Raw genomic sequence first — 12,834 nt, forward strand, 5'->3', positions numbered from 1 at the left:
CAATACGTCCTCAAAGTAAAGTCCAAACAAGGTTCAGTGGTGAAGTTTCTCATTTCATTGCTTTATACTTTGTCAGTGAACAATATCCTTGTACGCTGCCTATTAGGCCTTCAAGCACAAAGACTGAATAGGCAAACTCTGGCTCTGGCAAAAGCCAAATAGGAAAGTAGCTGCTGCTCTCACTCACTGGCTGCGTTGCCTTCCGGGATGGCTCTTGTTCTTGAGAAAGCCCTGCTCGGGGGGGGGGGGGGCGCTTTGTGGCGCTCAGCAGCCACAGAAATGGCATCCTTGTCCTCTCTCTCTGGACCTGCCTGGGGAGGGCTTGACTCTGCCCCCTGGCAGCAGGGCTGACCCAGGGAGGACAGATGGCCTGGCCTGCTGTGGACTTGCCAGTCTTCTGGCCACAGGGTCTCCTCAGGGCTTGGAGGGGGGTGCTGGAGGGCCTTCCTGCTTGCTTGGGGGCTTCTGAGGCAACTCCTGCTCGACACAAGACCATTTCAAAGCCAGCAGTGCCTGGTGCCGCAGCCAGTAGTAGCCAGTGCCTCAGAATGGCTCGTTGCTGCTTAATAGGCTGCAAGCGTGGCAAAGGGATAGCACTTGGCAGAGTCAGGAGAGAGGAGGCTGCTGTGGGGAGGGAGTTGCAGAGGCCCCCCAGAAAAGGTGCTGACCCACGAGAGAGAGAGAGAGCCACGGGGAAATTGTCTGCAAAGTGGGGGTGTGTGTACAGAGTGAAACCTCTGCCAAGCAGGTTGTATGGGGACTGGCAGTCCTTTGGGGGCTGGTCATGTTTTGGAGACTAGCTGTGAGCAGCCAGTGGAGCTCTTCGGAAGCTGGCCAGGGTGTTCCCACTTGTTGATGCAAGGACTTTCCCCTTTTTCGTTAAGCAGGGCAGAAAGACGTGCAGAATCTGATGTCCTTAGTGCGTTACATAAGTTTAGGGCGTGATGTTTTAGGATTGCTATTTGGTATAGTGGTTAAGTGTGCGGACTCTTACCTGGGAGAACCAGGTTTCATTCCCCACTCCTCCACTCACAGCTGCTGGAATGGCCTTGGGTCACCCAGAGCTCTCTTATCTGGGAGAACCGGGTTTGATTCCCCACTCCTCCACTTGCTCCTGCTGGAATGGCCTTGGGTCACCCAGAGCTCTCTTATCTGGGAGAACCGGGCTTGATTCCCCACTCCTCCACTTGCAGCTGCTGGGATGGTCTTGGGTCAGCCAGAGCTCTCTTATCTGGGAGAACCGGGTTTGATTCCCCACTCCTCCACTTGCTCCTGCTGGAATGGCCTTGGGTCACCCAGAGCTCTCTTATCTGGGAGAACCGGGCTTGATTCCCCACTCCTCCACCTGCACCTGCTGGAATGGCCTTGGGTCAGCCAGAGCTCTCTTATCTGGGAGAACCGGGTTTGATTCCCCACTCCTCCACTTGCTCCTGCTGGAATGGCCTTGGGTCACCCAGAGCTCTCTTATCTGGGAGAACCGGGCTTGATTCCCCACTCCTCCACTTGCTCCTGCTGGAATGGCCTTGGGTCACCCAGAGCTCTCTTATCTGGGAGAACCGGGTTTGATTCCCCACTCCTCCACTTGCTCCTGCTGGAATGGCCTTGGGTCACCCAGAGCTCTCTTATCTGGGAGAACCGGGTTTGATTCCCCACTCCTCCACTTGCTCCTGCTGGAATGGCCTTGGGTCACCCAGAGCTCTCTTATCTGGGAGAACCGGGCTTGATTCCCCACTCCTCCACCTGCACCTGCTGGAATGGCCTTGGGTCAGCCAGAGCTCTCTTATCTGGGAGAACCGGGTTTCATTCCACACTCCTCCACTTGCACCTGCTGGAATGGCCTTGGGTCAGCCATAGCTCTGGCAGAGGTTGTCCTTGAAAGGGCAGCTGCTATAAGAGGTCTCTCAGCCCCACCCACCTCACAGGGTGTCTGTTGTGGGGGGAGAAGACATAGGAGATTGTAAGCCGCTCTGAGTCTCTGATTCAGAGAGAAGGGCGGGATATAAATCTGCAATTCTTCTTCTGAGGCGTGGAAATGCCATGTTGATACCTGAATGCTGAGCACAGTGGGGCAGGTCCAGCCACCCACCATGTCACCTTCTGCCAGTCCAAGGAGCCAAGAGCCACCGAAGCTGGAGGAAGTCTCCTTGTTGTGCTGGGAGAAGAAGGCCGTCACCTTGAGCCAAAAGGAAAGACAGGAATCTGAATGAACCTGTATAGAGAGAGAACTGGGTCAGCAGGAAGAAGATATTGGAAGAAGATATTAGATTTATATCCCGCCCCCAACTCTGAATGTCAGAGCGGCTCACAATCTCCTTTACCTTCCTCCCCACAACAGACACCCTGTGAGGTGGGTGGGGCTGAGAGGGCTCTCCCAGCAGCTGCCCTTTCAAGGACAAAGTCTCAGAGCGGTCTACGATCTCCTTACCCTTCCTCTTTTCCCTTCCTCTTATCCCTTCCTTGTCTGTTTCCACAACAGACAACCTGTGAGGTGGGTGGGGCTAAAGAAGACTCTCCCAGCAGCTGCCCTTTCAAGGATAACCTCTGCCAGAGCTCTGGCTAACCCAAGGCCATTCCAGCAGGTGCAAGTGGAGGAGTGGGAAATCAAACCCGGTTCTCCCAGATAAGAGAGCTCTGGCTGACCCAAGGCCATTCCAGCAGGTGTGAATGGAGGAGTGGGGAATCAACCCTGGTTCTCCCAAATAAGAGAGCTATGGCTAACCCAAGGCCATTCCAGCAGGTGCAAGTGGAGGAGTGGGGAATCAAACCCTGTTCTCCCAGATAAGAGAGCTCTGGCTGACCCAAGGCCATTCCAGCAGGTGCAAGTGGAGGAGTGGGGAATCAAACCCGGTTCTCCCAGATAAGAGAGCTCTGGCTGACCCAAGGCCATTCCAGCAGGTGTGAATGGAGGAGTGGGGAATCAACCCTGGTTCTCCCAAATAAGAGAGCTATGGCTAAGCCAAGGCCATTCCAGCAGGTGCAAGTGGAGGAGTGGGGAATCAAACCCTGTTCTCCCAGATAAGAGAGCTCTGGCTGACCCAAGGCCATTCCAGCAGGTGCGAATGGAGGAGTGGGGAATCAACCCTGGTTCTCCCAAATAAGAGAGCTATGGCTAACCCAAGGCCATTCCAGCAGGTGCAAGTGGAGGAGTGGGGAATCAAACCCGGTTCTCCCAGATAAGAGAGCTCTGGCTGACCCAAGGCCATTCCAGCAGCTGCAAGTGGAGGAGTGGGGAATCAAACCCAGTTCTCCCAGATAAGAGAGCTCTGGCTGACCCAAGGCCATTCCAGCAGCTGCAAGTGGAGGAGTGGGGAATCAAACCCGGTTCTCCCAGATAAGAGAGCTCTGGCTGACCCAAGGCCATTCCAGCAGCTGCAAGTGGAGGAGGGGGGACTCAAACCCAGTTCTCTCAGATAAGAGAGCTCTGGCTGACCCATGGCCATTCCAGCAGGTGCAAATGGAGGAGTGGGGAATCAAACCCAGTTCTCCCAGATAAGAGAGCTCTGGCTGTCACAAGGCCATTCCAGCAGCTTCAAGTGGAGGAGTGGGGAATCAAACCCGGTTCTCCCAGAGAAGAGAGCTCTGGCTGACCCAAGGCCATTCCAGCAGGCGCAAATGGAGGAGTGGGGAATCAAACCCAGTTCTCCCAGATAAGAGAGCTCTGGCTGACCCATGGCCATACCAGCAGGTGCAAATGGAGGAGTGGGGAATCAAACCCAGTTCTCCCAGATAAGAGAGCTATGGCTGACACAAGGCCATTCCAGCAGCTTGAAGTGGAGGAGTGGGGAATCAAACCCGGTTATCCCAGATATGAGAGCTCTGGCTGACCCAAGGCCATTCCAGCAGCTGCAAGTGGAGGAGTGGGGAATCAAACCCGGTTCTCCCAGAGAAGAGAGCTCTGGCTGACCCAAGGCCATTCCAGCAGGTGCAAGTGGAGGAGTGGGGAATCAAACCCGCTTCTCCCAGAGAAGAGAGCTCTGGCTGACCCAAGGCCATTCCAGCAGCTGCAAGTGGAGGAGGGGGGAATCAACCCCGGTTCTCCCAGATAAGAGAGCTCTGGCTGACCCAAGGCCATTCCAGCAGCTGCAAGTGGAGGAGCGGGGAATCAAACCCAGTTCTCCCAGATAAGAGAGCTCTGGCTGACCCATGGCAGCTGCAAGTGGAGGAGTGGGGAATCAAACCCGGTTCTCCCAGATAAGAATCCGCACACTTCACCACTACACCAAACTGGCTCTCTAGCAGGAGTGGTCAGGTAGGGGGAGGATCTGCCCCTATTATCATAAAAAATGGAATGGAATACTTTTCTAGAACTCCCTAGGCGCCTTGTCCGAGCAGGTTCAGGGGCAGTCAAGGAAGGAGGTGGCCCCAGCTTCCTTGGCAGGAGGGGTTGTGAGACCCCCACCTTGAGAAGCCATCCCTAGACTGAAGGAACTTCGCTCTTGCCCCATGGCTAATCTACCCAGTCAGAGCAGTTCCTCAGTCGAACAGGCTAGCTGTTGGGCTCTCCTTTGGAGGTTTTTGAGCAGAGGCTGGATGGCCGTCAGACAGCAATGCAGATCCTGTGAATTAGGAAGAAGGGCTGCATCAGGGCTTGGTTCTCGTGGCCCTTTCTGACACTCCCAGGGAAATGCTGGTGGTCACTTTGGGGTCAGGCAGCCATTTTTCTCCAGACCACTTTGGCCAGGGATCCTGGAGAAGGGTTCTGTTTTCTTTTTGCCATCTTCTGGCCTTGGAGCAGGGGTCGTGGGGGGGTATTTGTGAATATCCTGCATTGTGCTGCAGGGGGTTGGACTAGAGGACCCTGGAGGTCCCTTCCCACTCCAGGGCTCTACCCCATCTTGGGTAAAGGGCCCGAGTGGGTGGTGGGTGCAGAGCTCCCAGCTTTCCTGGGTGAGCCAGAGTCACTTGGCCTGGCTTCATGCCGGAGCTGTAGAGGTGGAGCTGCCTTCATTGCCCTGCTGGACAGGAGTTGTGGAGCAGAGAGAGGCCTTGTGGGGTCTCCAGGACCTCTCCTCTTCAAGGGAGGGCAGACCGTTCTCCTTGAAGTTGCTTTCCTTAGAGGGCCACCTGTGGTGCCCTTCCCTGGCTGCAGTTTCCCACAATACAGTCGTCTGTAGGTCAGGTTTCTACACAGTTGCTCACATAGCGCTGCCTTTGAACATGGTTTAGAAGCTTCCACTAGCACAGATGCAGTTGCTGCAGGGCTACTGGCTGGCACTCATGTTGGAGGTGCCGGGCTGTCTGCTTAATCATAAACACCCTGGAGACTTATGGGCTTGGTGCCCCTTGGCAGAACCGCCTGCTGCTGCTGTGCTGTCTACCCACCCCGCCTTTGTTCCCCTGGGCCATCGTGGGTCATATGTCCATTGGTGAGAGAGGAGCTCCTTGGTCCCCCCCCCCCCGCCATTTGGCACAGAGCCGCGTAGGCCTCTCCGCCCAGCCGAACCTTTGCTGGCTTCTCTTTGCAGACTGGCCCCTCACTGGCTGTTCTCTCTGAAAACTAATAAGCCACCGGGTCTGGATGGCATACATCCGAGAGTTCTGAAAGAACTCAAAGTTGAACTTGTGGATCTTCTAACAAAAATCTGTAATCTTTCATTGAAATCTGCCTCCATTCCTGAGGACTGGAAGGTAGCAAATGTCACCCCCATCTTTAAAAAGGGTTCCAGAGGAGATCCGGGAAATTACAGGCCAGTCAGTCTGACTTCAATACCGGGAAAGTTGGTAGAAACCATTATCAAGGACAGAATGAGTAGGCACATTGATGAACACGGGTTATTGAGGAAGACTCAGCATGGGTTCTGCAAGGGAAGATCTTGCCTCACTAACCTGTTAAATTTCTTTGAGGGGGTGAACAAACATGTGGACAAAGGAGACCCAATAGATGTTGTTTACCTTGACTTCCAGAAAGCTTTTGATAAAGTTCCTCATCAAAGGCTCCTTAGAAAGCTTGAGAGTCATGGAGTAAAAGGACAGGTCCTCTTGTGGATCAAAAACTGGCTGAGTAATAGGAAGCAGAGAGTATAAATGGGCAGTCTTCGCAGTGGAGGACGGTAAGCAGTGGGCTGCCGCAAGGCTCGGTACTGGGTCCCATGCTCTTTAACTTGTTCATAAATGATTTAGAGTTGGGAGTGAGCAGTGAAGTGGCCAGATTTGCGGATGACACTAAATTGTTCAGGGTGGTGAGAACCAGAGAGGATTGTGAGGAACTCCAAAGGGATCTGTTGAGGCTGGGTGAGTGGTCGTCAACGTGGCAGATGCGGTTCAATGTGGCCAAGTGCAAAGTAATGCACATTGGGGCCAAGAATCCCAGCTACAAATACAAGTTGATGGGGTGTGAACTGGCAGAGACTGACCAAGAGAGAGATCTTGGGGTCATGGTAGATAACTTACTGAAAATGTCAAGACAGTGTACGTTTGCAATAAAAAAGGCCAATGCCATGCTGGGAATTATTAGGAAGGGAATTGAAAACAAATCAGCCAGTATCATAATGCCCCTGTATAAATCGATGGTGCGGTCTCATTTGGAGTACTGTGTGCAGTTCTGGTTGCCGCACCTCAAAGAGGATATTATAGCATTGGAGAAAGTCCAGAAAAGGGCAACTAGAATGATTAAAGGGCTGGAACACTTTCCCTATGAAGAAAGGTTGAAACGCTTGGAACTCTTTAGCTTGGAGAAACGTCGACTGCGGGGTGACATGATAGAGGTTTACAAGATAATGCATGGGATGGAGAAAGTAGAGAAAGAAGTACTTTTCTCCCTTTCTCACAATACAAGAACTCGTGGGCATTCGATGAAATTGCTGAGCAGTCAGGTTAAAACGGATAAAAGGAAGTACTATTTCACCTAAAGGGTGATTGGCATGTGGAATTCACTGCCACAGGAGGTGGTGGCGGCCACAAGCATAGCCACCTTCAAGAGGGGTTTAGATAAAAATATGGAGCAGAGGTCCATCAGTGGCTATTAGCCACAGTGTGTGTGTATATATAAAAATTTTTTGCCACTGTGTGACACAGAGTGTTGGACTGGATGGGCCATTGGCCTGATCCAACAGGGCTTCTCTTATGTGGCACAGAGTGTTGGACTGGATGGGCCACTGGCCTGATCCAACAGGGCTTCTCTTATGTTCTTATGTGACACAGAGCGTTGGACTGGATGGGCCACTGGCCTGATCCAACAGGGCTTCTCTGATGTTCTTATGTGACACAGAGTGTTGGACTGGATGGGACACTGGCCTGATCCAACAGGGCTTCTCTTACGTTCTTATGTGACACAGAGTGTTGGACTGGAGGGGCCATTGGCCTGATCCAACAGGGCTTCTCTTATGTGACACAGAGTGTTGGACTGGATGGGCCATTGGCCTGATCCAACAGGGCTTCTCTGATGTTCTTATGTGACACAGAGCGTTGGACTGGATGGGCCATTGGCCTGATCCAACAGGGCTTCTCTTATGTTCTTATGTGACACAGAGTGTTGGACTGGAAGGGCCATTGGCCTGATCCAACAGGGCTTCTCTTATGTTCTTATGTGACACAGAGTGTTGGACTGGAGGGGCCACTGGCCTGATCCAACAGGGCTTCTCTTATGTGACACAGAGTGTTGGACTGGATGGGCCATTGGCCTGATCCAACAGGGCTTCTCTGATGTTCTTATGTGACACAGAGCGTTGGACTGAATGGGCCACTGGCCTGATCCAACAGGGCTTCTCTGATGTTCTTATGTGACACAGAGTGTTGGACTGGATGGGCCATTGGCCTGATCCAACAGGGCTTCTCTTATGTTCTTATGTGACACAGAGTGTTGGACTGGAAGGGGCATTGGCCTGATCCAACAGGGCTTCTCTTATGTTCTTATGTGACACAGAGTGTTGGACTGGAGGGGCCACTGGCCTGATCCAACAGGGCTTCTTTTATGTTCTTATGTGACACAGAGTGTTGGACTGGAGGGGCCACTGGCCTGATCCAGCAGGGCTTCCCTTATGCTCTTAATGGCCTCCTTTTGGGTTTCGCAAGCATCTGGCAAGAGCGTGAAGGGCAGGGGGCTGGTTTTCTAGTGTTCTGCTGGTTTTAGTTTGCTTTTCATTTGTAGGCTTGTGGTTGGACAAAGTTGGAGTCCAGTGGCACCTTTAGAGCCAACAATTATAGGAGCTTTTGTGTGCACACCTCTTCTGCAGATACAGTAAAGGGAAGTTCGCAGTCCGCCCATACAGCTAGAAGGTGAGCAGTAAATTAGCATGCAGCATAATGAGGATGATTCACAGCTGCAAGACGAAATAGGAACAACCAGCTTAGTCTATGTGGTTTCCATTTGTTTGGGTTCAATTTCGGGGTAAAAACATACTGAAGGAAACAAACATGCCCGAGTTGGAGATGGATGGGCAGGTATATCCTCCTTAACTGTGGACTGCTGAGAGCAGCTACCTGAGGCCCTGCAGCCACCATTGCGCTCCACCCTTCTCCTCTCAAGCATGGGGGTGACCTTGCAGCAGCCTCTTCTTCGCAGTGGGGCCACTGGCTGGCTGGCATTCTCCCCCCTCTCCCCAGGCCAGAGAAATACAGTCCAGTCTACCATTCCAAATAGCATTACATTCTACAATTCATTACGTTACTATTCTAATCTCTTGTTCCAAATAAGAAATAAAATAAAGAGGATGTATGGCCCTTCTGGAGTATTGGCGAGAATACAGATGTAAGACCTGAATGAAGTTAGCATATATTCAAGAGGGGATTGGATAAGCATATGGGCCAGAGGTCCATCAGTGGCTATTAGCCACAGCCTGTTGTTGGAGCTCTCTGGAGCAGTGATGCTCTGTATTCTTTGGCTTGGGGGGGCACAGTGGGAGGGCTTCTAACCCCACTGGTGGACCTCCTGATGACACCTGGGGTTTTTGGCCACTGTGTGACACAGAGTGCTGGACTGGATAGGCCATTGGCCTGATCCAACATGGCTTCTCTTATGTTCTTCTGTGACACAGAGTGTTGGACTCGATGGGCCATTGGCCTGATCCAACATGGCTTCTCTTATGTTCTTCTGTGACACAGAGTGTTGGACTGGATGGGCCATTGGCCTGATCCAACATGGCTTCTCTTATGTTCTTATGTGACACAGAGTGTTGGACTGGAGGGGCCATTGGCCTGATCCAACATGGCTTCTCTTATGTTCTTCTGTGACACAGAGTGTTGGACTGGATGGGCCATTGGCCTGATCCAACATGGCTTCTCTTATGTTCTTATGTGACACAGAGTGTTGGACTGGAGGGGCCATTGGCCTGATCCAACATGGCTTCTCTTATGTTCTTCTGTGACACAGAGTGTTGGACTGGATGGGCCATTGGCCTGATCCAACATGGCTTCTCTTATGTTCTTATGTGACACAGAGTGTTGGACTGGATAGGCCATTGGCCTGATCCAACATGGCTTCTCTTATGTTCTTATGTATTGAGATAAGAAATCAGTATCTCTGTTAAGTACTGGGGATTCATTTGTTATTTGTTCTGAGTGTTGTAATAACTTGCAGCTCAGCAATTTCTTGTTAGTCAGTATATTTATTACCATAAATTAAGGTCTAACAAAGCCAGTATTTAAATACAGAGTACAATCAAAAATCAATAATCCCTCCAGAACTTTAATCTTATATTCCCTGATTCTCATAGCAGTCAGAAGACACCTCTCTACTGAGAGGGTGATATGGGATCACTGATCCAATGAAAGAAGGGAAACAAGACCTATGAGGAACGGTTAAAGGAGCTGGGCATGTTTAGCCTGGAGAGGAGGCGGCCGAGAGGCGATAGGATCACCATCTTCAAGTCCTTGAAGGGCTGTCATCTAGAGAGGATGGTGTGGAATTGTTTTCTGTGACCCCAGAAGGTAGGACCAGAACCTGCGGGTTGAAATTAAATGAAAAGAGTTTCTGGCTCAACATTAGGAAGAACTTCCTGACCGTTGGAGCGGTTCCTCAGTGGAACAGGCTTCCTTGGAAGATGGTGGGCTCTCCTTCCTTGGAGGTTTTCAACAGAGGCTAGATAGCCATCTGACAGCAATGAAGATCCTGTGAATTTAGGGGGAGGTATTTGTGAGTTTAGAGAGTGGAACAGGCTTCCTCCTCGGGAGGTGGTGGTGCACTCGCCTTCCTTGGAGGTTTTTAAGCAGAGGCTGGATGGCCATCTGACTGCAATGAGGGTCCTGTGAATTTGGGGGGAGGGGTTTGTGAGTTTCCTGCATTGTGCAGGGGGTTGGACTAGATGACCCTGGAGATCCCTTCCATATGATTCTATGACAGGTTCCCCAGTGGAACAGGCTTCCTCCTTGGGAGGTGGTGGGCTCTCCTTCCTTGGAGGTTTTTAAACAGAGGCTGGATGGCCATCTGACAGCAATGAAAATCCTGTGAATTAGGCAGATTGTGAGAAGAAGGGGCAGGAAGGGTTGCATCAGTGCTCAGTTCCTGTGGCCGTTTCTTAAATTCTCAGGAAAATGCTGGTCTCCCCTTTGGGGTCAGACTGCAGTTTTTCTCCAGTCCAGTTTGGCCAGGGATCTTGGAGAGTTTGGGGGTTTTTTTTGCCATCTTTTGGGCATGGACCAAAGGTCACTGGGGGGATGTATGTGTGTGGGGAGGAGGTATTTGTGAGTTTCCTGCATTGTGCAGGGGGTTGGACTACATGATCCTGGGGGTCCGTTTCAGCTCTATGATTATGCTCACTTCTGTTATTCAAAACAGGGCTAATTAGGACATCCTGTATTTGGGCAATAAATTCTCATTGTAGCAAAATATGAGCAATCGACTCTAGTTCCCTCCCATTGCATGGGCAGATTCTTTCGTGGTAAGGCAAACTCACAAATATCCCACAAAGAACCACTGATGGGAAGGCATTAAAGCGTGTGAGCGTAAAGGCATGAGGTCATTGCAGGGCTCTAAGCTGAAAGCCCCTGTCTCTGTGTTATAGTAAACTGCAGAGGGGGACAAGTTTTACCCGCAAGATACCGGCATAATTGGGACACAACTTTGGCATTGAGAACTTCCATGGCTGCAGGGAGAAATTGCTTACGCTTCCCATACCCCCTCCCCCCCCCAGCAATCATGGGGAGACTGCTTTTGGCCAGTTTTAGTGCTTGTTTCCTCTGGGCTGTCCAGTTATTGTACTGGAAGAAGACTTCCAAGTATTTAAAATATTTAACTTGTTCTGTTGCAGTTCCCTTTCTAGTCTGTTCCTGAAGCTACTTCGAGGTCACTCATGGAATGTCCTGGAAGACTGAAGTCTTCTCCTACAGGTTTCTCAATCTTGGGGATGGGGAGGGAGGGAGGGAGAGGTGGAAAGAAGGCAACTCTGAATGCATTCTCCAGGATGCTGGCTGGGAGGGGCGTTGAAAGCCACACAATATGTGTGAAAGAGCCACATGTGGCTCCCGAGCTGCAGTTTGACCACCCCTGGTGTAGATGATGTTGTTAGGTCCAGTGATTGTATTGCCTGGGTGTACGTGGCTGCAAAGTTGGCATCTGGGTTTACTGCAAGCTCTGGTGCCAATGTCCATGCCCAAATTAGATGTTGTATTCTTGTGGGTGAGGAGTTGTTTGAAGTTGGGGGGCTGTCTGTGTCCCCAGTACTTATGAAAGAGAACTGTCATTATCCAGTAGAGCAGATTCTGAGTCCAGTGGCCCCTTTAAGACCATCAAAAGGTTATTCAAGGGGTGAACTTTCGTGTGCATGCACACTTCATCAGATACTTGTACCTTCTTGTATCTGAGGAAATGTGCAGGCACACAAAAACTCATACCTTGAATAAACTTTTGTTGGTCTTCCAGGTGCCCAACTGGACTCAGAATCTGTTCTGTTGTTTCAGAGCAGCATGGCTCTGAAACTACTGGATCTGTCATTATCCAGTAGAGGTTGTCAACCCCTGATGATGCGATGAACTGTTTATAGTTGAGAGCTGTATGTGACCTCAAGGGGGTGTTCTGTTATTGGCTCTTTTGGGCCCATCTTGCAACAGGTGTTCTCTGGGTGTTATTCTGGCTTTGTTGATCTGGGCCTTGACTTCATCAGGTGGGTACTTGAGTTCCCCAAAAGCTTGTTGTACAACAAACAAACAACAAACCTTTTTGGAACTGCCACTCCTTTCTTTGCATCGGCTTGAACTTGGGGGTTCCCCCATCAGGTGTGAGCAATGGGGCTTGCTTTGCCTAAAGCAGACTTGGTGTTCCTGGAACTCCATATTGAGGATCTTTCTTACGCTCATCTTTTGCTTTTGGGGTCTGGGTCTGATTTTTCTTTGTGCTTGAGGCCCATTGAGATAAGTGGTGTGGCGGTGTCCAGATTGGACTAGCAGATTGGGGTGGTGGGTGTGTACTATTTAGGTAGGAAAAATCCAATGCTCTGCAAAACACCCTACAGACTATAAATTGCAGAAAGTCTCAGAACAACCAGCAAATTCCACAGAACAATCAGCACAGTCAACAACCATGTTCCTTATCTTCAACCCCCTTCCAACCCTCCCAGCAATTAACACGGAACAATGGTCACATTCAACAGCCAGTTTCCTTATCACTACCCTTCCAGGAAGCCCCACCAAACAATGGGCACATCCGCAAACCAATTGCCCTTTCATCACACCCCCTCCAGCCTAGAAATAGCAGCTCTCCAGCAGCCCTGGCCCCACTCAATGCACAGCAGCCAAGAAGGTCTGAGCGCCTGCTCCGGCTGCAACGCCACTGAGGATGTTCTCCGCAGCTGAGAACGAAACGTCTGGAAGGAAAACTTTCTCCAGTAGAACACAGCACTTGATCCCAAAAGATTCTACAAACCCTAAAAATCCAATGCATGGTTATAGGATGGGGGAGACTTG

The sequence above is a fragment of the Heteronotia binoei genome, chromosome 7 (assembly GCF_032191835.1).
Source record: "Heteronotia binoei isolate CCM8104 ecotype False Entrance Well chromosome 7, APGP_CSIRO_Hbin_v1, whole genome shotgun sequence".
NCBI lineage: Eukaryota > Metazoa > Chordata > Lepidosauria > Squamata > Gekkonidae > Heteronotia > Heteronotia binoei.